Raw genomic sequence first — 27,410 nt, 5'->3', positions numbered from 1 at the left:
CCTGTGTCTGTGGTGTGTGATCGACCAACTCATTAGTGTTTTCCTCAGTGCTCAACCAAAACTCTTGATGTCCTGTACCCTTGCCATTAGTTAGGCCAGTGGGGTTCTTGTTTTTCTTTGTTGACTTAGGATGTGGTGGTGTTAATGCCCCATGTCAATTGTTAAAGTGCCCAGATTGAGGGAGTGTGTTCCAAGGTCCTAATTCTGTGGCTTGGCCTGTTTGTACGCAAAAAATGTTAAGGTTCCATGCGTGAATGGTCTCTTGGCCTGATCTGAGACTGAATTCTGGTCTTGGCGTGCTGCATGAAAACGTCTCACGGTCACCTTTTTTCCTTTTCCCCTGGATGATTGGGGGATGTGTTGGGACCTGCGTCTGCTTGCCAGTGAATGCCTGAGCCCAGCATGAGTGTGACATCATGGGTGGGTGTGCTTCCGGCGTGGATGTGGGATTGAGTCAGGGTCTACCACACCCAGTTAATCCCGAGACGAGGATGCCAGTGGTCCTGTTTTAATGCGTGTCCTGCCCTTACCCCAGTAGGGCTCCTTCTAATCCTTGGCTCTTGTATTAAGTAAGGGTACTGCGCAGGAGGCTCCAGGCTCAGTACCCTGCTTTATTAAGTACAGCAGCGTATCTGGTCTCTCTGACAGCTCAGAGTCTTGGTAGGGTGCACCAGTACATGTAGCTATGTGGCTGGTGCTGCGGCTGTGAGAGTAGTGTTGAGGCTTGGTAGGGTGTGTCAGTGTGTGCTGCAATTTTACAAACGTGATGGGTCATATTGATATGTATGCATAGCATTCACTGGGAGAGCTTTATGTTTTAAAAAGTGCTTCTGAGGAGAGAGGGGTTAGTCTCGGGAGGATAGCTCAGCGGCAATGTGTTCGCCTTCGCCAGGATTGCGCTTAGAAACCTCTGGGTATTTAAGCGCGTTATAAATACGCAACTAAGACAAAAAAAAACTATTATGCAATTGAAAAACAAAATTCCTGTAATAGCGCCTTGATGCCCACGGGCTGTGTGAGTGCTTTAAAAATACAAATAAATAAATAATTTGCTGTGTGAGCAGCAGATTATTGTAAAACATATGCTATTCTGTTAAATGTCTTACTTTTGAGACATTAGGTTATGTTCATAGTATTTTTAGTGAGCGCACTTTCTTATGGCCTATTTCAATGGGAGTCGGCCTGTTTTGGGCTTGTTTTGGAGGGGCATTCAGCTTTTTTCCCCCCCTTGGACCTGGCAACGTGGGCAGCAATGGCGGCGGCAGAAGATTCGACGGCCGTGCTGGTGGGCACGAAAAACTGGAAAATAGTGCAGAAAAGGTAAGTGTGCACTCGTTTATTTGTGTGTTTTGAACTCTGCTTCTGCTCTAGCCCGATAGCAGGCTGACTGGCTCCAGCAGCCGCACGCTGGGTTAAATACCCGCCTTGTTGTTTGAGGGCTGGGATGTGCGGCATGAATCAGCCCCGTTTCCACCATGGAGCCAGTGACTTTAATTTCACCTCCCCGCGATCAGCTATGCGCGATGCTTGGGTGTCTGCTGCCCCTCGGCTCGCACATCTGTCCTCCGGGTCCCCAAGAGATGCATTCTGAACTTTGCTCCCGAGCCGGCTGCTGTAAACCGAGGGTGGAGTGGACCCCGGAGAAGGGAGTTGACTGGGAGAATGATTTGTCCGTCCGGCCATTCCTCGTGTGTACGGTAGTTTGATTTGTGAAAATTGGAGGTCTTAGTAATAGACACCTTTTTCCCCAGAGGTACATTTAATCTCAACGTTTCGAATGTTGAATTGTCGAACTTTTAGTCATTCTGCGGGGAAGAGGGGACATGGGGGAGAGGGCAATGCGAGAAAGCGGCAACAGTTGAGTCAACATAAAAAAAAAGTGTTAGCGTTGATAAAAATGTGCGAAGCTAGGTGTCAAAATGTTCACTAGGGGGTATGTTTAGCAATATGGGGAGCAGGTGAAAATAGTGGAAGGCTGCACACAGTCTTAATTTCGGTCACTCTCGGCATGTTTTTGCAGCCTGTCCGATTGGTTGTACGAGGCATAATTTATGAGAGAAGATTGTTAAACAAATTTTGGGACTCCACAACTCCCAGGGAAGCTAGCGTTTTCAGCAGCACAAAGATGGAGGGGGCAGCGTCCACTTAAATAACTACAGGTACATATAAGAAATGCAATGCGATAAATGAAGTACTTTACAAATGAAGTCGGGCTATTTCTAGACGTACAGCAGATTAGTTCTGCAACCAATGGCTGTCACCAACACCACAAAATGGTTGTATTGTCATTGTATCAGCGTCCTGATGAAACAGCATGAAAACATTATTACAACAATTACTTATGTGTGATACATCATGCTTTATGCATCCCGGAATGATACTACAGTGTCTTTTAAAATGGTGGCTTAGCGTACTCTGTTAGTGCCATGTGTTTATGCATTAGTGTTTTGGTTGTAGGTGGTTACATTAATAACCTATGCGTAATTGGGATTCCCAGGCACATTATCACCAAGAAGTGATTATGTTTGGGTGGTATACTACATAAATGGCAGGAGCTAAAATCTCGCCAGCCCTGAAATCTCTCCATTGGCTCCCAGTAAATTCAAGGATTACATTCAAAACTCTCTGCATTGTCCACAAGGCTTTCTGGGATCTAAATAGCTTAAGCCAACCCTCTGCAAATACCTCCCCTCTCTAGCTCTTCGCTCCTCTACCCTCAGGGTCAGTGATTTTTCAAAGAAGCGAGCTGGGGCCTCCCTCTGGAACAGCCTCCCTGCTACCTCTGGTTCCGGAAACACCTCAAGACCTTCCTCTTTGCTTCTGCCTTTGCCCTCTCCCCTGCTGATCTGTTCTCTCTTGTCACCGTGCACATGTCCCACCCTCTGTCTTCCGGGCCTTGGTACCTCCTGGTACCTGCTCACCCTGCCACCCAACCGCACTGCTTCCAGGCTGCCCCTTGCTCTGTGGTCTGTATCTGTACCCATACAGGCCCCACCCCCTCTTTCTTCATGCACTTACCATACATACCATATCTGCTTCTTTAACCCAGCACTTGCCACTTGCTGGCTGCACTACCACTGTTTATTGCCTTTATTATTTATTTATTTTCTGTTTCCTCTGCTCCCGGCGTCCCACGCCCTCCCACCCCCCTTTCCATGCACTTTTCCCCTTCCCCTCTACCATGCACTAGCGCGTTGTCAAAGTCACCGGGCCTAGTAAGATCGCTGTTTTTGTTCCCCCCCCTGTTCCCCTCCCTTGCCGCGCTCTGACACACTTGTGTATGAGCGCAATATAAATAAAATATGAACATCCATTCTGGGAAACAATTGCCCGATCTCCATCACCCCTTTCCTGGGGAAATAACATGTGCCAAACAAACTGAGTAAGGCCATGCTGCCACCACCATATAGTCCCCAAGCTCCGTGGCCACATTTGGGCCACCAGTCAAATTGCACCGAGTCACATCCTAGGCCAGGCAGACTAGAAATGCACCAGGACGTAAATGGGGCAGGAGTAGCTCATTGTGGACAAGATGCTGAACATGAAGACATGAGCAGTGTCTTGAGGGAGGAGCATGGAATCGTTATTCGGCGATTATGGACCAGCAACAATGTGAACGGTTGATCGGCCCCTGATAGAATAAGATGACAATATGATGGAAAGCTTAACCAGTATGTGTGTTGAATAACTGCATTGCAATCTTGGTAATTCTCATTAAAATGTCTACTGTATTAAAATGTGTATTATTAATTTTTGTGCTATTATTTCAGCATACTAGGACACAATGAATTCCCTCCAGCAGGTAGCAGTTGAGAACTGCGTGGAACTGGCCCTTCAGTGGATAAAGGGGAGGCAGACGGGAGCAACCGAAAAAGTTTAATCTCATCCCGATCCAAATCCCAACCCTGGTCCATCAACTGCATCAGAGGTAAGTGGCCTTTGACTTATACAAAAGTTGGCTGGTGCCGCTATGACATAAATGTTTTTTCTCATTCCAAATGCTATTGGTTGTAGACTTCTGTGTTTCTCCACCATAGTCTCAAACCCTCCATCCCAACAGTCCAATGAAGCCATAGGGCTTCTAAACGACTGTGTCAGAGGGTGGGAAAAGGTAGCTCAAATACTGTGGCTCATGTATTCACTGGTTATTGTCCATCACTCATTATATGCCCACACTCGGGCCCATAAGGCGGTCCGGGATTTGATAAGCAGGAGTTAGTGCAGCGTTCCACAAGATGCAAACATATCGCTTTGTCCATTACTTATGATCCGTTATGCTTCAAGTGTCATACTGATGTCCTAAGGTTTATTTATAGATTGTTACAAAAGCACAGTTAAATTCTCATAGGTATACGTGATCTTCCCATAGGTATACTTGATCAGCATCAGTTGGCCCGGGAGCAAAATGTAGCTCTTGGTATGCATGGAGTAAAGCTAACCAGGCTCTTCAAGGCTACAAGCAGGGCTAAATGGCCTCCTACTCCCCTCCATTTCAAACCCTGTGGTTCCAACAGAACGAATACTGTTGGGCACTAGTTCCAATAGTCTCAACTGCCTACAGTACTATATTTTATTTGTTTTGCTTGTATTGCTCCTTTACCAATGTACTGTACATGGGGAAACATGAGGTTGGTAATTTCCTCACAGTATACCAATTATGCAAAGAAGTGGGAAACAAGATAAACGGAGAGCCAAAAAACTGTTTTAGTTTTTTAGTGGAAGTGCCACTAATATATATTGAATTCTAAGGAATTCCCATGGTTTGATCCAGATTGACAGCTTTGAGAAATGTAGTCATTTTTCATTTTTTGTGTCCACAGAGAAAAGTACCCCTTGGGACAGATGGGAATGCAGGTTTGCAGATGTGCTGGTGAACCCCGTGAAGTTGAGGAAGATTGTAATAAAAATCACGGACTAACAACCCAGCACGTTACCTTCTGAACAAGCTGCTGGATCTTTTCTTCACTAAAAAACTACTGATGGCAGCAAAGGGGAGGTTAACATTGGATCGTCATCGACAGGAGGCTGTACAAGGTAAAAAGGAATTCTGAAAGCACGTTAGAGGGTGTACAGTGCACATTGTCTATGCTTCGTTTCTCACAGCCATATGTCAACCTGTGGCAGGCACATGTTCTAGAAATAATCCATAATCCCCGAACACCACCTTACACCACCTTACATCTGCCTGTTCATTAGAAGTACTTTACTTGCTCTCTTCAAACTTTTTACACAATCTTTTTTGCATTTCAGAATGTATCCATGTAAAAGCCAAGGAAATGGACTTTCAGGACTCTCTGCATAGGAGTACAGAAAAGCCCTCCAAAATAAAATTGGCAACTACCGGATGAAGGAGCCAAATCTGGTCTTTTCTACACAAGTGTAGTTGCGCATTAAGGGAGCACATCGGACTCCCTTGCTCTTTGGTCTCGGCCTGGATACTTTATGACTCCCTGGACTGGCTCTGTGTCCCCTCTCACCCTTGCTTCCTGGGCTGGACCCCAGCAGACTCGCTTGCTCCCTGGGCTGGACTCCACCGGACTCGCTTGCTCCCTGGGCTGGGCCCCACCAGACTTGCTTGCTCCCCCGCCTGGGCCTGGATACTTGTGTGACTCCCTGGACTGGTTCTGGGTCCCCTCTTACCCTTGCTCCCTGGGCTGGACTCCACCAGACTCGCTTGCTCCCTGGGTTGGGCCCCACTGGACTTGCTTTCTCCCTGGGCTGGGCCCCACTGGACTCGCTTGCTCCCCGGGCTGGGCCCCACTGGACTCGCTTGCTTCGGGCTGGGCCCTGATACTCGTTTGACTCCCTGGACTGCTTCTGTGTCCCCTCTCACCCTTGCTCGACCCCACCAGACTCGCTTGCTCCCTGGGATGGGCCTGGATACTCGTGTGACTCCCTGGACTGGTTCTGGGCCCCCTCTCACCCTTGCTCCCTGGGCTGGACCCCACCAGACTGGTTCTGGGTCCCCCCTCGCCCTTTATTTATAAATTGTAAAGCACCCATGTTTGGGATTGCTACAGTCGTGTTTTTGTGCTATGTACACAGTGTCCGATTGAACCTCTGCCTTTTTTAATAAATATAGTGGGGGAAAAAAATGTGTCGATTCTTTTTAAATATAGTTAATATGCCATTACATGGTCTTGACTTTCATGGCCATTTTACCTTAATGACTGTGGCCTAATAAGTCATCACTAATGTTCTAAAAGCAATTGAAAATGCAACTCTCTGAAATGGGCAGCAATTAAGCCACAGTGACGCTCTTAAAGCCCAATTCAACAAGGTGCACCAAATGTGTTTTTAAGCATTTCTTTTCAGGATTATAGTAAACATTATTTTTGTTAAACTCCTAAATTTATTTCCAGCTCATAAACCAAAATAATACCTGTATAGTTAAAGGATATTTTGGGGATTGCTTTATTTTTTTGATTTGTAAAGTATTATTTGGTGACTAGATTTATTGCTTTTGGATTTCAAAAGGTTTATTTGGGGATTGCATTGCATTGCTTTTGGATTTCTACGAGGAAGGATTTCTAAATAACACTTTGTGTGCATTAAGCCAAAAGGAAGCCAGATGTAATCCGTTGTTTTTGGATTTATTTAGGGATGACATTGCTTATTTAGGGATGGCATTGCTTTTGGATTTTTATAGGATTGTTTGGGGCTGGCATTGCTTTTGGATTTTTATAGGATTGTTTGGGGATTGCATTGTTTTGGGATTTTTGCTGGATTGTTTTGAGAATTGGATTGCTTTTGGATTTGTAGTGGATTGTTTGGGGATTCTATTGCTTTTGGATTTTTAGTGGATTGTTTGGGGATTGGATTGTTTTTGGATTTTTAGTGGATTGTTTGGGGATTGGATTGCTTTAGGATTTTTAATAGATTGTTTGGGGATTGGATTGCTTGGATTGTTTTGGGATTGCATTCCACTGAGGATTGCTAATTAACATATTTCAGGGTGCATGAAGCCAAAAGGAAGCCAAAAGCAATCCACTGAGTACAATGGGAGTTTCTGGAGTTAAAGAGGATTTAAAGAGGATTTAAATGTTTGGGAAAATCCAGTAGCAATCCACTTTCAATCAAGATTTTTTTGGTAGGGATGTCACCATTTGCTGATGGCAGGCACAGAGGGTGGACCAACATAGGTCGGCATGCCGGTTGATGAACGGAGTGTAATGAGATCAGGACACTAATTCCAGCAGGTCGGAGCTGTTGTTTGCCGAGCCGAGACACAGCTACATAGTTGGGAGGAGGTGCAGATACCCTCCCTACTGCAACGCAGAGCCTCTACCCCCACGGATGACAACAGTGGCCCAAGGCAGGAGATGACATTGCAGGAGACACGAGCAGAGGCAGTGTGGAGCCCGCTCCTGGTGTTTGACTGTTAACTCTCACTGTGAGAAGACAGCAAGGAGGGCAAAGCCTTTGTTGTCTACAGTTTAATTACGGCGGGTTCAAGCCGGCAGAACCAGCAAGCCGGCATGACCAGCCACCGGTCCAACACTTAGCTGAGGGGCGGAAATAGTCTCGAGCCTACCCCTATGAGCGTTAGAGAGCCAGCCATCCGGCAACCTACACTGCCACCAGGAAAAGGACTAGCAGGAAAGCATGGCTGCTAACATGACATTTCATCATATAAAAAGACAGGGAACAAGGGGAGAAGCAGCTATCCACATAAGAAGGGAATAAGCCGATAGAGCCAGCAAGCCAGCACAGCCATCCTCTCATCCAGCACATAGCTGGGGATTGGAGGCAGTCTGGAGCCCATCCCCCAACGAGCATCAAGGTGCCAGTAGTCTGTCAAACAACGCTACATCCAAGAGAGGGTCTTGTGGGGGAACTTGGTTGCTAACACAACGCCCCAGCATATTACAAAACAGTGAGTGAGGGGCAAACCAAGTTAAACGGGTTGAGACTGTAGTGGGACACGAACTGCTAAGCGCCCTCATTAACAGTGCGCCGTAGAGAAGGGGGGGAATCCTGTAAGGCCCCTCATGGACGGACGGAATGAGAGATTTAAGATTAGGCCATACTATGACGATCAGTGCAGGTCTGAGTTAGCCCCCAGGCGCATCACCATGCAAAAGACTCCCACCCCCCCAGGAGTGGGGGTAAACATCGAGACAGATTGCCCCTGTCGAAGATGGATACATTGCAACTGCTGAGCCCGATGACCCCACTCACGCATGCGCACTCCTGCCTAACGTTGGGATCAAATCCAGCCGAAACTCTGTATCCACACTGCGGAGGAGAGCGAGTGTCCCTGATTCCCGCAGTTACTCCTGGACAGACTGTGTCGGCAAGAAATGCAGTCACTGAATATGGGGAAATCCGACAAAATTCAGGGGAAACTTAATTTTGAAAGAGGATCCTCCGCCAGGACACCCAGACCGCAACTTCAGGCGGAAACGTCTGACTCAACAGAGGCAGCTGATCATTGCCTTCCAAGGTCGACCTACTACAATACTGGCTGGATAAGCATGGCGACCGCCTGGATGAAGTGGAGCAGAGAGTATCTGGACTAGGGAACGGCAACACCTCACTTATCATCAGAGTGTCATCGCTTGAGGTTCAAGTCAGTAACAGCTAAAAATGAAGATTTGGAGGGAAGAGCCCACCGCAACAATATTCGCCTGGTCGGTGTAAGAGAACGACGGGGTCTACCCGAAATGGAGGAATGTGTGGAGGCCCTGTGCAAAGACCTGTTTGGAGAGTCCACACTGTCCTTGCTATTTGTGGTGGAAAGAGCTCACTGCATGCCTGCGGCTCGTCCCATCCCAGGAGCGGCCCCCCGTCCTATCATCGCCTGCCACCTAAATTATAGAAACTGCGACACGATCCTTCGACTGGCCAGAGAGAGTGGCGGGGGGGAACTCCAGTGCAATGGAGATAAAATCCAAATATACCCAGACTTCTCAGCGTTGGTGCAAGTGTCGTGACTATCATTTGCAGGGGTGAAGAGGTGCTTGAGGGACTGCAATATACCGTACTTCATGCTATTCCTAGCAAAGCTCTGTGTCCAACACGCAGGGAGAACACAATTCTTTACCTCACCGGAGGCAGCACGCTCCTTCCTTGACAAGATTTGTGGGCGCTCCCCTCGGAATGTCCAGAGACCCTGCAGAGATGACCAAGACTGGAGAGACCCAGGCTGATGTACAATTTGCATTACTGGGGGAAGCAACACTGTAAACAATGAACGGACCGTTCTCACCTCATTTATTAGCTTTAGTCGCCTCAAGGCATTAGAGGGGGAATGCGTAGAGAAACAGACACCCTGGACTTCGGCCCTACCCCGTGAGGAACTCGATAAATTCAGGACGAATGCAGATTGGGAAATCCAGTTTCTGGCCCGGTGGCATCAGCTGCGGAAGTATGGCGAGGGTCGGACACCGGGAGCGCTCCTGGCACATATGATAGCTGCAGATAGACGCCCATCCCTCGTTAAATGTGTGAAGAACCCTCAGGGGGAATTGGTTCATTCCGAAGAAGACATTGCAGAGGTATTTTGAACCTTTTACCAAGATCTATATAGCTCCAAATGCCTGAGAGACCTGGAGGCTCTACGTGGCTACCTCGAGGAAACTGAACTATATTGGGATGAGGCACACCGGCAGGAATCTCTTAATGAACGGATCACCCTAGACAGAATTCTAGCAGCGATTAAAGAACTCCCGGGGTCCAAATCACCAGGATTTACGGGGATGACGAGGGAGTTTTACAAGGCTTTTGCCCCTACTTTGGCACCACTTCTTCCTCAAGTCTGCCTGCAAGGAGGACTCTTTCCCCCCATGACGTGTGAGGCAAATGTGGTGCTACTACACAAACCTGAAAAACCTCCTGAGGATTGAGCCTCGTATAGGCCGATCTCCCTAATTAATGTTGACAATAAAATCTTTGTCAAAAACTTGGCCAGAAGGCTACACCCATTGGTACTAGCGAATCAGGCGGGTTTCAAACCTGGACGAAGCACCACGTTTGGACTGCGCTGTTTCTTTGGGATCATCTTCCCGAACGATCGCAGTACTCCTGGATTCCGAAAACACCTTTGACTCCGTCGAGTGGCCCTACCTCTTTGCAGTACTACAAAAACTTGGTCTGTGGTCCCACTTCATCAAATTGGTTTCCCTTCTATACACACCCTTCAGCAAAAATTGTAATAGGGCGAGTACAATCAACGCACTTAGATATAAAGAGAGGGACCAGGCAGGGCTGTCCTCTGTCTGCATTACTGTTTGCCCTTGCTATGGAACCACTTGCAGTGGGCCTCAGAGAACGACAAATCGGGAGAGGTCTTAGGCTGGGACCACACAAATTGGCTCTCTTCATTAGTGACCCAGAAACTAATTTAAACCCAGTGATGCGGGAGGTTCTCAGATTTGGGGTCTTGTCCGGCCTTAGGATCAACCACAGCAAGTCGGTGGTGTTCCCACTCATGGCAGAAACCAGAGAATATCGAGATGAATTTGATCTTAGATGGGAGTCCTCTGGTGTTCGATATCTAGGGGTGGCGCGAAGAACTGTTTCAGGATAACTACGGGTGGACCATCGAAGGGCTCTACGAAAAGATAGAGAGGTGGCAACACCTTCCACTCACGCTCCTGGGGTGCATATCTATTGTCAAAATGATCATACTTCCCAAACTACTGTACCTCTTTGTGAATGTCCCCTTGCTGTTGTCAGGCAGCTTTTTCCAGCACTTGCGAGGACTGATCCTAGATCTACTGTGGGCCGGTGAACCGGCAAGTGTAGCCTATACAACGCTTGTACAGCCAATGACAAGGGGTGGCTTAGCTTTACCAGACCTTGAATGTTACTATTGGGCAGCACAGGCACAATTTCTCGGGCACTAGCACGCCACACACATTGTACGACCGCACGTTCAGGTTGAATGCGCCTTGATGGGCCCCAGCTTGCTACGAGCAGTAATCATTGGAGAGCTCCAAGTTCCACTAGGCACGCTAAATGTGGTTCTGATCACATATGCGATATGGAGAAGGATGGCCGGGAAGGGCGGCATCATCAGCCTGTATTCATCTCTCTTACCAGCGAAGCACATCCCCGGGCTGGCCATAACGAGTGAGCAAGTGTATTTGCAATGGGCAGATAGGCTAGGAATAGAGACCCTGGGTGAATTGTTTGTGTATGGGGGTTCCTCATGGTTCAACAAGCTAATGAGCAGGGAGCTGTCTCATCCCTAGATGTTTTCCTGTATTTTCAGCTCCGGTATACTTTCAAGACCTTCTTTCCCTCATTTCCAGCACAACCACCAGTGTGGCAACTACTGCATGGGGTGATTAAATCACAAGGGGAGGGCCGGTTGATTTCACGGATCTATAGCGATATGATTGTAGACAGGATGGAGAGGGTAGAAGCCCCGAAGAAAAGGTGGGAAGTGGCCTTAGGGGATTCCATGGAGGATGAAGACTGGGCCTATATACTGAGGCAGACCCAGAAGGTTTCCCTTAACTCCAGGTATAAACTTATCAATTTTAACTTTGTGAATCAGGTGTACCATACTCCAGCCAATATACACACACTTCCCTACAACTCTGGATGTATTTGTTATATGTGGCTGCACTCTGGTGGGCTTTCTCCATCTGGCATGGGAGTGCCCGAGGGTCTGTCAGTTGTGGTCGGAGGTGCTGCCCAAGATCTCATTGATTGTTGGGGAACCACTGGAAATTACTCCATTTGTAGCATTACTGGGATGTGCAAAGTCCCTACAACGAGCAGTGAGACGACTAGCGGGATTGCTTTTAGTATTCGTGCGCAGGATAGTGGCCATGGCGTAGGGGAAGGTCGACCCTCCAGTGTTCAACTGTGGCTCCAAGAGGTTGCATTCTTTCATGATATTGAAATGGTGTTCATTAGGACCCTTCCATTACATGCCCGCCACCCAGAAGTTTGGGGCCCTTATATTCAATACTTGATTACTATCGCAGACTGTTAGAAAGGCACATAACTGATAATGTTACCTTGTACGTCACATTCGTGAGACTCTGATACTAATGCACTGCTTGGAATTGTGTACGCCTTGGGATGGAGTGGGGCTCGGGGGGAATCATCCTCTAATGTTGGGTTGTTTGTTGATAAATGCAAAAATAAAGTATATATTAAAAAACAACTCTGCATCCCAACTGTAACCCGATTTGCAAAGTCCAATTCATCCGAACTATAGTTTGTCCAAACAATAAACCAATTTGCAAAAAATCCAATCATAAAAAATTAACATTTTTCTCTTTCTTCTTCAAAGGTGCCTCCACTCACACATCAACTTCTGCTCTTCTTACTCATACACTCCTTATCTCGACCAAATCATCCACATTGTAACACAAAAGCCTCTAAACATACCACCCCAGCAAAATTCAACCAATAACATTTAAAACAATACCTTCCTCCTGCTCCCTCCCACAGAGGGATGGAGGGATCCCTTTCTACTTCTACACAGCGCTGTCAGTCCCCCTATAACGGGAGATCCCACATCAATTCACAACTCTATTCTACTTATGATGTCATCTTTCCCCAATCAATTTAACAACAAATTAAACCAACAATAACAAACAAAAAACTTCTACAATACTGCCTTTTCATTCAAGAGTAAACTCACGCAATATAGGAACTCTGAGTTCCCTCGATTCTGTGTCTCCTACCTCAGCTGCCTGTACCACCTTTATCAGTGGCCCGCCTAAAGGATCAGGCAGACCTTCGGGCAACACAGCCTCTGCTTGCTTCCTCGGTTGTTCGCACCAAACTGGCCTCTGCATGTCGGTGCTGTGCCCTCACGGTGTGTGGCGGGGAGCCCCCAGCTCTTCATGGGTACTGGAGATCTCGCTGGGGCCTCCAAAGGTAAAGGCAACCCAAAAAACACAAGTAATTGTAATTAAAAATGGAGTGCTCAACTTGAAAGAAAAAAATGCTTTTTATTTTAAAATACGGCTGCGAGAAGCGGACAGCTTCTTGAAACCGAACCAGAAAGCATCTCAACACGGCCATTATGGGGTACAGTATTTAAATTGGAAAACCGCAAAATTAACTGTCTCCAAATGCAACATTAATTCTAACATTTCATCTGGCTACTTGTCATGAAGCCCCTAAAGAACACTATACATTAAACACAATCCTTTCTTGTGATCATCAAAAATTCAACCCCACAAACATGACATAATTGCATACTCAGCCCAAATTGTCATGTCATTGGTTGGCACTCTTTATAGTGCAATTGGTAAAAAAACTCTGCCCTGATTGGGCAGTGACACCTGAGGCAACTCGGGCTCTAGCATCCCACTGAGATGGGCCAATTTTGCAGTGAGTGGAAATCAGTGGGATCAAAACTATTTTGGATACCTTGGAACACCACAATCCCCTCCCCATAGTTGGCCCTCTGGCCTTCTGTCTTGGGACAGGTTGCCAACTCTGGATCTGACCTTCTAGTTATCTTCTCACGTTGAATAGCTATATGAAAAAAAAGTGTGTGCAGCCCTGCTTCTGGAAATGAATTCCTTCTATTTGTTTGATTCACCAACCTTTACTTCTGAACGAAATGCCCTGCTCCTAGTGGGGGTGCGGTGCTCACATCCTAGTTCCTAATTTTGGCAATACTGCTGTCTGGGCTTTTTTGTGCATCTCTCTAGGTCCTTCACAACCCTTAGATATTCATGTGTCTATCGCCTGGGAAGGCATCTACTGTCTCGAGCCTCATTTCAGGCCCCTGAGAACTCGTCTGGAAATGAATTCCTTCGATTTGTTTGATTCACCAACCTTTTGCCTCTGAACGAAATGCCCTGCTCCTAGTGGGGGTGCTGTGCTCGCATCCCAGTTCCTAATTTTGGCAATACTGCTGTCTGGGCTTTTTTGTACATCTCTCTAGGTCCTTCACAACCTTAGGTATTCATGTGTCTATCGTCTGGGAAGGCATTGTTAAGATGGATTTCTGTACTCAGTCCCGGAGGGGCAGAGGTTCAGAAGGCCAGCCTAGTTTCTTGGAACAGGGTAACCTCTGGACAAGCCAGACCAATCAGGGTAGCGATCGCGGCGGTCAAGACTAGGTCTCAAGAGGGGTGAGGGTGACTGAAAGCCCGCAATGAGCACACAAAGCAAGGACACTTACAAATTACTCCAAGCAGGTGTTATATTAAAAATATAGACACATTTATTACAAGGCCTTTGTAACATTGACCGTAGCGAGGAATCACAATAAAACTCAAGTAAACCAACACATACCAAACCAATATAATATATATACAAATACAAACGAGTCTAACGAGTTAGACGCACGAAATGTGTAGACCACCTAGATGGGGAGGAAAACAGGCAGTGCGAATAATAATTAGACCCAGTCCGCCTTCAGAGGCACCTAACTAAAAGAAGTCCAAGCCCTACGAAGAGTGGAGCCTTGTGCCCAAAAGTACCTGCACACGCTGGTGCCAACGGGCAAAAGGGGAGTCTCTTCGAGGGAATCAGGCAGTTTAGTTCGATGAACAATTGAAGATGAACGGAGCTCTGAGACTCAAGCGCAGCCTCCCCTTTGGGCAGAAACAGAGCGCGAGTACGGAAAGGCGTGCTGTTAGACACAGCGGGGAAAATCTATGGGCTCCTGCAGGAGGGCGACCAGTTCCTAGCGATGCTACTCACCGGTCCCCGATGCAGGCAGACCCAGGCTTCTCCGTGTCAGTTTCAGTGCTGGCAGGTTCAGATACGAGCAGAGGACGTCTCAGCGTCGTGTAGATTCCGGAGCAGAAGTTGAGGATGTCCCAAACGCAGTGAACCCGCACAGTTTGTTACCACAGCAGGGCAACGGAGCGGCTGTGTGTATTTCAGCCCAATGTACACTATTCACTTCAGACCTGGGAATGCCAAGTGTACGAATCGTGTGAGAGTGACAGGGACTCGTAATACAACACAACATGACGGCGGTTACAGAGCAAGACTCCTGGGTAGGCTGGTCAATCTGCTGGATGGCCCAGAGACACTTCCGAAGGCTTACGTGCAAGAGATGGTGAAGATGCCGAGAATAGTTGTTCCCACTATCCCAAGGGGTCGAAGTACCAGTACATGCCTTCTCGTTCGATCAGAGGTAGAAAGGGTTTCATAAAGCGACAGCAGTGCAGAGGAGCAGTTCTTCAGCGTGTCACCAGCGATTCCTCGGTTCAGCCTCGTGGTTGCAGGATACTTGGCTCCTGTATTCCTTTGTTCGTGAGAACTCAGGAGATCAACCTGGTAGTGGTGTTTCTAGCCCCCACTTATCCACGGTTCCCTTTGCGCCAAAACGGAGGGGACCCAATGGGAGATCTGCTCATAAAACACTCACACCATATGTGGACCTATCACGGACCACGGGGGTCCCAGGCATTTACGACACCCTAGACTTGCTGGCGCCCAGGATGTGTATTGGGACCAGACATCCCAGCCCACATCCTGGAGGCACACACAAGGCCTGTAGAAGCCCGCAAAAGCATCTGTGTTTCGCGGGAAAGTACATGCCCAAATAAGGAAGGCCCCCGGTCGGCTCTACCTGGGGGAGGTGAAGGGGGCAAGACGGTCAGCGGACAGGACTAAGAGCCTCGTGGTCTGGCCATTTTGGAAGCCAGGCCACCATTTTGGGCTAAGCGCGAGAAATGCGCTTACACGCCAAAAGAAGCTCAAAAACACAAGAAACGATCGCTGCCAACAATCCCGTCCGTGATTCACTTGCACCGTTCATTTACAATCCAAAGAGAGTATCTAGGGCCTGTAGAGGACTAGAGACCCAAGAGAGCAGTACCTTAGCTTACAGTGCCCAAATGTGCCATGTTGCGCGAAAGCTGCAACATGATAAAAGAACTACGGAAAACAACGTTTCCCGGTACTGACTGTCTTAAGGGCATGTCAGTTTCCCCGTAAGAATGGAGCGAAAGCCCAGAGGAGTGCGGCAGAAGGCTGCGCTTCTCTGGCAAAGTCTAGATCATGGTGAAAACAGCAGCAAAAAGTTTAGGGGTTGCCACATGAAAGGAAAATTACCCACAATTAAGAAATCTTTCCTAACACTCGCCCCTCCCAGACTATGAACAGGGGGAACTAATCCACCCCTGGATGAGTCTCTTGTTCAGGTCGGTTAAACATTCTGGACAACCCATCAGCATTGCTATGTTGGACACCTGGCCTATGCTCAATAGTGAAGTCGAAGCCTTGTAGACTTATGGACCACCTAAGCAACTTTGGATTCTCTTCCTTCATGTTCATTAGCCACTTTAACAGCTTATGGTCAGTTTGCACAGTGAAGTGGGTCCCATAGAGGTAGGGCCTCAGCTTCCGTTGGGCCCACACAACAGAGAAACATTCTTTCGTGGGGATTGGGTCGTCCGACGTATTCCATATCTATGACAGGTAATGTCCACAGCTGTGCTGCTTCGGAAAATCTTTGGCGTCTGCGTCCTGCGTCGATGACGTCGATGCGCCGTCCCCGAGGACCTCCTCCGACGGCCGACGTCACCCGATGTGATAAGTAGGACACACAACACCCATAGCCTCAGTTCCGTTTTTTCCGCGAACGTGTTCGCTTCGTGAATCTCGGTACACCTCGTCTCGTTGGAGTTGCTGTTTTCTATTCTCGGTTCGTTGAACCTCTTCGGTTGGTTGTGAAGACCTGTTCGTGGCGATGTCTTTCTCATCTTCGACCCCGGGTCCGGGCAAGGGTAGCCGTTCTCGCCATGCCCGTTCCAGGTCCCCGTCCTCGACGCGCTCGAGACCGCGTGATCCTGTGCCGTCTTCGAAGAAGATGTCGACGCCTGTGGTGCCGAGGTCGTCGACGATTTCTCTCGAAGTTCCGTCTTCGAGAGGGTCGTCGACGCCGTCGGCACCCAGGTTGTCGAGAGACACGCTCGGAGCTCCGGCTTCGAGGACTGTGTCGACGCCGCCGATGCTGTCAGCGCTGCAGCTGTCGTCGACGTCGATTCGCTCGATGTCAACGCCTTTTCTGTCGACGCCGGCGCCGACTCATTCGGTGCCCTCGACACCTTTTCTGTCTACGCCGGTGCCTTTCGAGGCGGTGGTGTTGGAGGGGCCCCGTGGCACGGGGCTTGCCCCTAGAAAGGCTATGGCTAAGGTCCGGCACTGCTTTGGTCCGCAGAGGTCTTCCTCTCTCTGCCTGGAGTACATTTCAGAGGGTGATGAAGGCTCTGATGGCGGCCTGGTTCCGCTTACGGTTCCAGATGACCTTATCTCGGGCCATAGCCAGTTTGATGACCTGAGGCAGTCGCTGCATGATGCCAGTGGACTGGACACCTCTCCGGAGGTGGAGTTTTGTCGGCCGGAGCCTGGCACTCATGCCGATTCTTCATATCGGCGCCTTTTGTCTCGGGTTACCGAGTACTTGGGTTGGTCAGCTCCCCCAGGGGAGTTCGTTCAGGATGATCTCACGGACAACCTTGATCTCGGTCCACCCACTGATCCGGTTTTGCCTTTTCATATGGCTCTCCAGAGAAGGGTGGTGGCGGCTTGGACTGCTCCGGAGAGTCTCCCGGCAGTGGGCAAGTCTTTGTAGCGAAAATACCGTCCAGCCAGTAGCGACCCCTGCTACTTGTCTAGGCACCCCACCCCGGAGAGTTTGGTGGTGCAGGCGGCTACGGCCCCGGCAAAGCAGGCGTCGTATCCTACCATGCCTCCGGATAGGGACGACAAACTGACGGCTGGGCGAAGAAAGTGTTTTCTTCGGGGGGTATGGCACTTCAGGCGGCCATCTCCATATGTGCCTTGTCTCGTTTCACACACACTCTGTGGAACTGTGTTGCATTAGCGGGTGATCATATTCCCGAAGGGGACGAACGGGATGGTTTCCTTGCTATGGTTCAGGATGGCAAGGATGCTATGTGTGAGGCCGTTCAGTCGGGTTTGGACTTGGCAGATTGTGTCAGCCGGTCGATGGCGGCAAGCACCGTAATGCGCAGGTTTCCGTGGTTGCGGAAGTCTGGGTTCGCTCCTGATGTGCAGTCCCGGCTCCTCAACATGCCTTTTGACGGTGAACACCTTTTTGGCAGCAAGGCTGACGAGAGCCTTGAGAGGTTGCAGACCTCCAAAGCTGCAGCGAAATCGTTGGGTGCTGCAGTTCGCCAACCTCCGCCTTTTCGTCCTAGGGGACAGCAATGGAGGGGAGGTTCCTTTCGTTATTACTCGTCCTTCAGTAAAGCGAGAGGAGCTAGCAGTCAAAGAGGCCATTGTAAGAGTGCCAGAGGTGGAAACAAACGTACTCGAGGTGCCAAGGCCGCTCGGGCAGTTGCCTCTTTGCCCTCAGGCAACGCCGCAGCCGCCACCACTCAGTCATGAGGCCAGGTCCCATGGTTCGCCGGTTGTGGGAAGGCTGGCACAGCATCTTGTAGAATGGCAAGCCATTATTTCGGATGTGTGGGTTCTGGAGATCATAACACACGGCTACTGTCTTCCTTTTCGGCAGAGGCCTCCTGACAATCCACCAGGGAACCTCTCTTTGAAGAGTCCGGATCTGCTCCTTGCGCAGGAAATTCAAGCCCTGCTGGAGAAAGGCACCATAGAACTGGTGCCTGTAGCGGAAAGGAACAACGGATGGTATTCCCCTTATTTTTTGATTTCAAAGAAAGACAGGGGATTGAGACCCATCATGGACTTGCGTGGTTTGAACAAACTCCTCAGGAAGGACAAGTTCAAGATGGTGACTCTTTCTCAAGTCCTCCAGGCCCTTCAACTTCAGGACTGGTTGGTGTCTCTCGACCTCAAGGATGCTTACTTCCATGTGCCAGATCATCCCAAGCACAAGAAGTACCTGAGGTTCGTGGTTGGCGACTTGCACTTTCAGTTTCGTGTCCTGCCATTCGGATTGACCAAGCTCATGGTGGTGGTGGCAGCGCATCTCAGGAAAGGGGGGAATGGGGGGATTCACGTCTACCCCTACCTCGACGATTGGTTGATCAGGGGGAGCTCTCCCGAGCAAGTCCTGGATCATCTGCCCGTCACCTGCTGTTAGGAAAGATTTCGTAATTGTAGGTAATTTTCCTTCCATGTGGCAACCCCTAAACTTTTTGCTGTTGTTTTTCACCTTGTTCTTGACTTTGCCAGAGAAGTGCAGCCTTCTGCCGCACTCCTCTGGGCTTTTGCTCCTTTCTTACGGGGAAACTGACATGCCCTTAAGACAGTCAGTACCGGGGAACGCTGTTTCCCGTAGTTTCTTTTATCATGTTGCGGCTTTCGTGCAACATGACACAAGAGGGCACTGTAAGCTAAGTTGCAGCTCTCTTGGGTCTCTAGCCTTCTACAGGCCCTAGATACTCGTTTAGGATTGTATCTGATCGGTGCAAGTGATTCAGGGACAGGAATGGTGGCAGCGATCGTTTCTTGTGTTTTGAGCTCCTTTTGGCGTTCTAAGCGCGTTTCTCGCGCTTAACCCAAAATGGTGGCCTGGCTCCCAAAATGGCCAGACCACGGGGCTCCTTTGTCCTGTCCGCTGACCGTCTTGCTCCCTTCACCTTCCCCAGGTCGAGCCGACCCGGGGCCTTCCTTATTTGGGCATGTACTTTCCCGCGAAACACGGATGCTTTCGCGGGCTTCTACATGTCTTGTGTGTGCCTCCAGGATGTGGGCTGGGATGTCTGGTCCCAATACACATCCTGGGTGCCAGAGAGTCTAGGGTGGTGTGAATGCCTGGGACCATCGTGGTCCGTGTTTGGTCCACGAATGGTGTGAGTGTTGATGAGCTGATCTCCCATTGGGTCCCCTCCGTTTTGGCGCGAAGGGAACCGTGGATAAGAGGGGGCTGGAAACACCACTACCATGTCGATCTCCTGAGTTCTCACGAACGAAGGAATACAGGAGCCAAGTATCCTGCAACCAAGAGGCTGGACCGAGGAATCGCTGGTGACCCGCTGAAGGACTTCTCCTCTGCACTGCTGTCGTCTTGTGAAACCCTTTTCACCTTTGATCGAACCAGAAGGCCTGTACTGGTACTTCGACCCTTGGAATAGCGGGAACAGCTATTCTCAGCATCTTCACCATCTCCTGCCAGTAAGCCTTCGGAAGCGTCTCTGGGCCATCCAGCTGACTGACCAGTTTACACGGGAGTCTTGCTCTGTAACCGCCGCCAGGTTGTGTAGTATTTCGAGTCCTTGTCACTCTCACACGCTTCGTACACTTGGCGTTCCGAGGTCTGAAGTGAGTAGTGTACATTTGGCTCAGATACACACGGCCGCTCCGTTGCCCTGCTGTGGTACCAAACTGTGCGGGTTTCTTCGATTGGGACGTCTTTTACTCAGCACGACGACGAGGCGTTCCCTGCTCTTCTGAACCTGCCAGCTACTGAAACGGACGCGGAAAAGCCTGGGTCTGCTTGCATCGGGGACCGGTGAGTAGCATAGCTAGGATCTGGTCGCCCTCCTGCAGGAGCCCATTGCTTTTCCCCGCTGTGTCAAACAGCACCCTTTTCCGTACTCGCGCTCTGCTTCTGCCCACTGTGGAGGCTGCGCTGGAGTCGCGGAACTTGTTCTTCTTCTTTTGTGCACTAAACTGAACTGCCTGATTTCCCTCGAAGAGCTTCTTCTTTTGCCCGTTGGCACCAGCGCGTGCAGGTACTTTTGAGCACAAGGCTCCACTCTTCGCAGGGCTCGGACTTCCATCTAGTTAGGTGCCTCTGAAGGCAAACTGGGTCTAAGCATTATTTCACACTGCCTGTCTTCCTTCCCTTTTAGGTGGACTACCCATTTCGTGCATCTAACGCTTGAGACTGTCGTATTTGTATATATATTGTGTTGATATGGTATGTGTTGGTTTACTATCGTTATATTGTGATTTTCTCGCTACGGTCATTGTTTTAAAGGCCTTGAAATAAATGTGTATATATTTTTAATATAACAACTGTTTGGAGTAGTTTGTAAGTGATCTTGCTTTGTGTGCTCATTGCGGGCTTTCAGTCACCCTCACCCCTCTTGAGACCTAATCATGACCGCCGCGATCGTTACCTTGATTGGTCTGGCTCGTCCAGAGGTTACTCTGTTCCAAGTAATTAGGTTGGCCTTCTGAACTTCTGCGCCACCAGGACAGAGTTCAGAAATCCGTCTTAACACCTGCCACTCCCTTCACAGGCTGGGCTTCTCCCTTAATTTAAAGAAGTCCCATTTGACACCAATGCAGCGTGCCTGGGGCAGTGTTTTCCTCCTCAGGTGAGGGCTCTTCACATTCAGCAGATGGTGCACAAGTTCCAGTTTGCCCAGAATCTCCCAGCGTCCGAGTTCTTGAGACTGCTCGGCCTCATGGCATCCTGCATTCTTCTGGTGCCAGAGGCTCGTCTGTGGGTGAGGTCTTTGCAGTGGGCACTCAAGCTCCAGTGGTCTCAGTCCTCCGGCAGGCTGTCGGACCCTGTTCAGGTGCCGCAATTGGTAAACCCGAGACCTTCTGTGGTGGGCCGCCGAGGGCAATCTGATGAAGGGGGCCCCATTTTGGCTGCCCTGGCCGGAGTTGACGATCTTGACGGACGCATCCCTCACGGGATGGGGAGCTCATGCCAACGAGTTGACAGTCAGCAGTTGTTGGTCTCCGTCGGAGTCCAGACTCCATATCAATCTGTTGGAGCTGAGGGCCGTCAGGCTAGCCCTGAAGGCTTTTCTGCCGACTGTGCGCAGAAAGAGTGTCCTGATTCTGAAGGACAAAATGGTGGCCATGCACTACCTCAACAAAAAGGGGGGGCAGGATCACTTCCGCTGTGCAGGGAGGCGATGCAGCTCGAGTTCTGGACCATACAGCAGGAAGTTTCGATCTCAGCAGTTCATCTGGCCGGAGATGACAACGAGACGGCGGATGCTCTGAACAGGGAGAGCACATTCTCTCACGAGTGGGAGCTGGCTCAGGAGATTCTCTTGGAGATCTTCACCCTTTGGGGGACCCCTCAAGTGGAACTCTTCGCCTCCAGTGTCAACCGGAAGTGCGAAAGGTTTTGCTCGCAGGAATTTCCTCCAAAAGGAGCCTTAGGAGACGCGTTCGTGGTGGAGTGGTCATTCCCACTGTTGTACGCGTTTCCTCCAGTCCCCGTCATCCCGCAAGTGTTGCGGAGGTTACGGAGGTTCGGTTCCCGGATGATCCTCATTGCTCCAGCGTGGGCTCGGAGGACGTGGTACCCGGACCTTCTAGAATTGTCCATCTGCCCTCCACGTCATCTTCTCTACCGAGACGATCTGCCCTCACGGGAGGGGGGTCAGGTTCTCCTTCCAGAGGTCAGATCCCTCAATCTTCACGCTTGGCTTCTGAAAGGTTGAGGTATAAGGATTGGGACCTCCCTGAAGACGTGATGGCAGTGTTGCTCCCGGCCAGGCGGCCGCCAACAAAGTCTCCGTACCGTTGCCATTGGAGAAAGTTCTGCGACTGGTGCAGAGTTCAGAATGTGGATCCTTTTGAATGCGACATTCCCATGGTTTTGTCTTTTTTGCTTTTTTTGGCCCACAGGGGCTTGCAAGTGGGGACCATTAAAGGTTACCTGGCGGCGCTGTCCATATTTAAGCGCTCGTCTGAAGAGTGTTCCTATTTTAAGATTCCTTTAATTTCGCAGTTTTTGAAAGGGCTCACTAATGTGTTCCTTCTGTCACCTTTTTTGGTGCCAGGTTGGGATTTGAACCTTGTTCTTAAGTTTCTTATGGGTGCTCCATTTGAGCCTTTACATTCTTGCCCTTTGAGGCTGTTGACTCTGAAAACTGTGTTTTCGGTTGCGGTTACTTCCGCTCGCAGAGTGAGTGAGTTACAGGCACTTTCAGTTAAACCACCCTTCACTGTGTTTCACAAGGACAGGGTTGTCCTTAGAGTTCGTCCTTCTTTTCTTCCGAAGGTGGTTTCGGAATTTCATTTGAGCCAGAAGGTTGTTCTTCTGGCGTTCTATCCTCCTCCACATCCTGGTAAGGAAGAGGAGAGGCTCCATAGGCTTGATCCTCGGAGAGCGTTGAGCTTTTATATTTCGCGCATGTCCCGGGTCAGAGTGGACGATCAACTTTTCATTGGTTACGCTGGGAAGCGTTTGGGACAAGCTGTGACGAAACAGACTTTGTCTCGTTGGATTATTTTAGCTACCTCCGAGTGTTACCGCTTGGCGGGTAAGGACCCTCCAGCTGGCTTGTGGGCCCATTCTACCAGAGGAGTGGCTGCGTCTACTGGCTTGCAGAGGGGACTTCCTATTCGTCACATCTGTGATGCAGCCACCTGGGCTTCAGTACATACTTTTGTATGTCACTATTCCCTTTATTCCATCAGAGGGCAAGATCTGGCCTTTGGCAGGGCAGTTCTCTATTCTGCAATTTGATTGGGCATGCGAAATTTGAATTCTAAATTCTTTCCCACCTCCTTGCTTGGTACTGCTTTGGGAGTCTGTCATAGATATGGAATACGTCAGAGGACCCAATCCCCTCGAAGAACAAGTTACTTTCTTACCTGGTAACGTTCTTTCGATGGGATGGTCCGACAAAGTATTCCATATTGCTCCCTCCATGCCTTCCCCGCTGCAGAATTTCTTTTGTGATTGCAGCTTGCGTTCCACAAAGCCTTGTGTGTCTGACTGGCAGAAAACTGGTGGCACACGTTCTGGGAAAAAACTATAACTGAGGCTATGGGCGTTGTGTGTCCTACTTATCACATCGGGTGACGTCGGCCGTCGGAGGAGGTCCTCGGGGACGGCGCATCGACGTCATCAACGCAGGACGCAGACGCCAAATATTTTCCGAAGCAGCACAGCTGTGGACATTACCTGTCATAGATATGGAATACGTCGTCGGACCATCCCATCGAAAGAACGTTACTAGGTAAGAAAGTAACTTGTTCTTCTCCACTGTGGACCATCTGAGCTCTCTGTCCTTAAGCTGGCGACTAATAAAACCAATAGTGTGTTCCTTACCCTTCTCATCTACTTGCGATAGTACAGCTCCTATCCCAGTGTCAGAGGCGTCCGTCTGCACAATAAAAGGTCTTTGATAATCAGGGGCCCTGAGGACAGGGGCCTGGCACAAGGATTCTTTTAAGCGGTTGAAAGCCTTCTCACACTCGTCGGTCCAAGTTACCTTCTTGGGTTTCTTCGGAGTAGTGAGGGCAGTCAGAGGGGCAGCTATGGTGCCATAGTCTGCCATGAAATTGCGGTACTACCCTGTGAGTCCTAAGAAGGCTCTCACTTGGGTCTGTGTAGTGGGGGTAGGCCAGTCTTGTACTGCTTGTACTTTACTGGGAAGAGGCTGTATCCTCCCTCCACCTACTTCATGTCCAAGGTAAACCACTGAGCCTTGTCCAATCTGGGGTTCACTAGCCTTTATGGTCAAGTGTGCTTTCTGAAGAGCCTGTAGCACAATCCCGAGGTGTTTCACATGGTCTTCCCAGGTGGCACTGCTATATCATCCAGATATGCAAGACAGAATTCGTCCAACACATTCAACACATGATTCACAAGCCTCTGGAAAGTGGCGGGTGCATTCTTCAACCCGAACGGCATTACCCTGAATTGGTAAAGACCGTCTGGAGTAGAAAACGCTGTCTTCTCCTTGGCATGTTCTGCTAAAGCTATTTGCCAATAGCCAGCAGTGAGGTCAAACGTGCTGAGGCACTTGGAGGCACCCAAAGTATCCACCAGCTCATCGGTTCGAGGCAAGGGGTGTGCATCTGTCTTGGTGACAGCATTCAGAGCCCTGTAATCCACTCAGAACCTCAATTCAGAAGTGCCTGCCTTTGGAACCAAAACCACAGGGCTGGACCAAGGACTACTAGAGGGTTCAATCACCCCAAGGTCTAACATCTTGTTGACCTCGGTCTTAATGTAAGACCGTACTTTGTCTGACATCCTGTATCCCCTACTTTTGGTAGGTACACTGTCTCCTGTGTCTGTTATGTTTGCATCAAGGTGTCAAACCAGGCGACTGTGAAAACAGGGGGGAAAACTGCCTAAGCAGACTTTTCACCTCAGCCTGCTGATCAGAAGTCAGGTGAGGGGCAACTCGGACACCCTCAAAGGAGTTATCTGAAGGACCGCTTTGGAACAGGTCGGGAAGAGGTTCAGACTCCTCTTGCTCAACATCTGAAGCCAGTAGCAGCGCTGTGATTTTGACTCTTGGGACAAAAGCCTTCAGCCTATTTACGTGGAACACTTTTGGAGCCTGTCCAGGCCTTTCAAGGTCCACTAAATAGTTAACCTCACCCAGGGGCTCCACCACTGTGTAAGGGCCTGACCATTTGTCCTGTAAAGCTCGAGGCCTTATGGGATTCATGATCAGGACTTGCTGACCAGGAGTAAAGTTGATGAGGGAAGCTTTCTGGTCGTACCAATGTTTCACCAGCGCTTGTCCTGCGTTCAATTTATCAGTAGCCATGCCCATCAGAAGTACCATCCGTTTTCTGAGCCCCAGCACATAATCTACTACGTTGGTAGTAACGGGGGGAGTGGGCATCTCCCATCCCTCTTTGACTATGGCTAAGGGTCCCCGTACAGGATGACGGAACTGAAGTTCGAAGGGGCTGAAGCCAACACCCTCCTGTGGTACCTCTCGGTAGGCAAACAGTAAGCATGGTAAAAGAAGATCCCACTTTCTTCTATGAGGTTCTTCCAGAGCCCCAATCATGCTCTTTAACGTTCTGTTGAAACGTTCCACCAGACCATTGGTCTGGGGTGGTATGCAGAAGAGAACTTGTAGGTGACTCCACATTCTTTCCACATAGCCTGCCTATACTTTGACATAAAGTTGATGCCTCTGTCAGACACAACTTCTTTAGGGAAGCCAACCCTAGTAAAGATGCCAAGTAACACTTTTGCAACTGACTTGGCAGTTACAGTTTCAATGGGATGGCCTCAGGATATCTGGTTGCATAGTCCACTGCACCAAGATAAACCTATTGCCTGAGGATGTCTGCGGGTCAAGGGGACCAACAATGTCGATCCCTACCCTTTCGAATGGTATTCCCACAACTGGGAGTGGTACCAATGGAGCTTGGATTGTTGAGCCATTCTTACCAGATAACTGGCAGGAGGCACAACTCCTGCAGTGACTTTCTACTTGCACCCCCATCTTGGGCCAGTAGAGGTGCATGGATAACCTTTGCTTGGTCCTCTTTATACCAAGGTGACCAGCAAGGGGCACTTCATGTGCCAGCTGCAGGAGGAAGGGTCTTACAGCAAAGGGATCCAACAACCTCCTATGGTCTCCTTCTGTAGACTCTGTGGGCTCACTATACAGGAGTCCACCTTCCCAATAAATCCGATGCGTCCCAGGAGGTTCACCCTCAAGCTGGGAGCAGGCCTGTCTCCTTGGGCCTTCCAGAGATGGGCACTCACGTTGGCCTTTACTGAATTCTTCCCTGTCAGGACACTAACAAGTCTTTTAGTTCAGGATGGTCGTTTGGGTCAAATACTTCAGGCATCGCCGCCACCTCCTCGTCAGGCCCGGGCGATTGACCAACTTCCTCCACCGCAGTGGTAGGCGAGTTCGGGGGAATGTTCTCTTTCCCTCGTCTTGACTTGCTTACTCCTTTCGCCTTGGGTTTCCCCTTTGGCTGGGGCAGCGTATTGGTCTTGGCCAATGCTGCCCGTGTTTGAGACCGTGTGCAGGGTCTGTCGGCAGTGTCTCCTACGAACCCTAAAGCTCTGAGATCATTGCCTAACAAGACCTTTCCTGGGACGTTGCTCTGAATGCTCACTGGAATCCTGACTGCTGTACCATTTAAAGTAAGATTTACAGGTATTACTGGAAACATGCGAGGTGGGCCGTCAGCCAACTTAGTGGGCATCAGAGTAGCTCTGGCAATTCCCTCTGAGTCAACCAAGGTAGAATCCACTACCGTTTGACTGCACCCACTATCTCTAAGAGCTGGAGTATCCACTCCATTGATCAGCACACTGTCTTTAAAGTAGTGCTTGGTATTATCTGGAATCCTAGCATAAGCCTCTGTGACTTTAGGCTCCCAGGAACCCAGGGAAACTAAAACTACCTCAGCTTCTATCCCGCTCGGATGCTCCTGTAATCTCTTCTTCCTCGTAGGAGAAGAAGGCCAGATTAGCGGAGTGGACCCCCAAAGGTTTAACCTTACACCGGGGATCCCCCTTCACGTGGTCAGTTGCTCCACAAGCAAAACAAGATCCATTGGATCTGTTTACATAGGGAGGCTTATTGTAACCAGAGTTTTGTTTCGGAGGCTGACCTCCACTACCCTGTGAATTCTCTTGTGTCTTACCCTTATTTTTCTTTTTGTGGCCCTTTTGCGAAGATTTATCAGATTCTCCACCCTCCTTATCTTTGGACTTTTTCCCTTCCTCCTGCTTACCAGGATGAGTTTTGTCCTTATGGGACACTCGATGTGACACCCATAAATCTGCAGCAAAGGCAAGCTTCTTAGGATCTATCTCCTTCGAATCAGCCAAATGCTGCTTAAGCTCCGGGGAAGACGATGCAAAAATATGTTCGAGCATG

This window comes from Ambystoma mexicanum, chromosome 9 (genome assembly GCF_040938575.1).
Source record: "Ambystoma mexicanum isolate Mex_15411 chromosome 9, UKY_AmexF1_1, whole genome shotgun sequence".
In the NCBI taxonomy this organism is placed as follows: domain Eukaryota; kingdom Metazoa; phylum Chordata; class Amphibia; order Caudata; family Ambystomatidae; genus Ambystoma; species Ambystoma mexicanum.
This window is presented reverse-complemented; position numbering follows the sequence as displayed.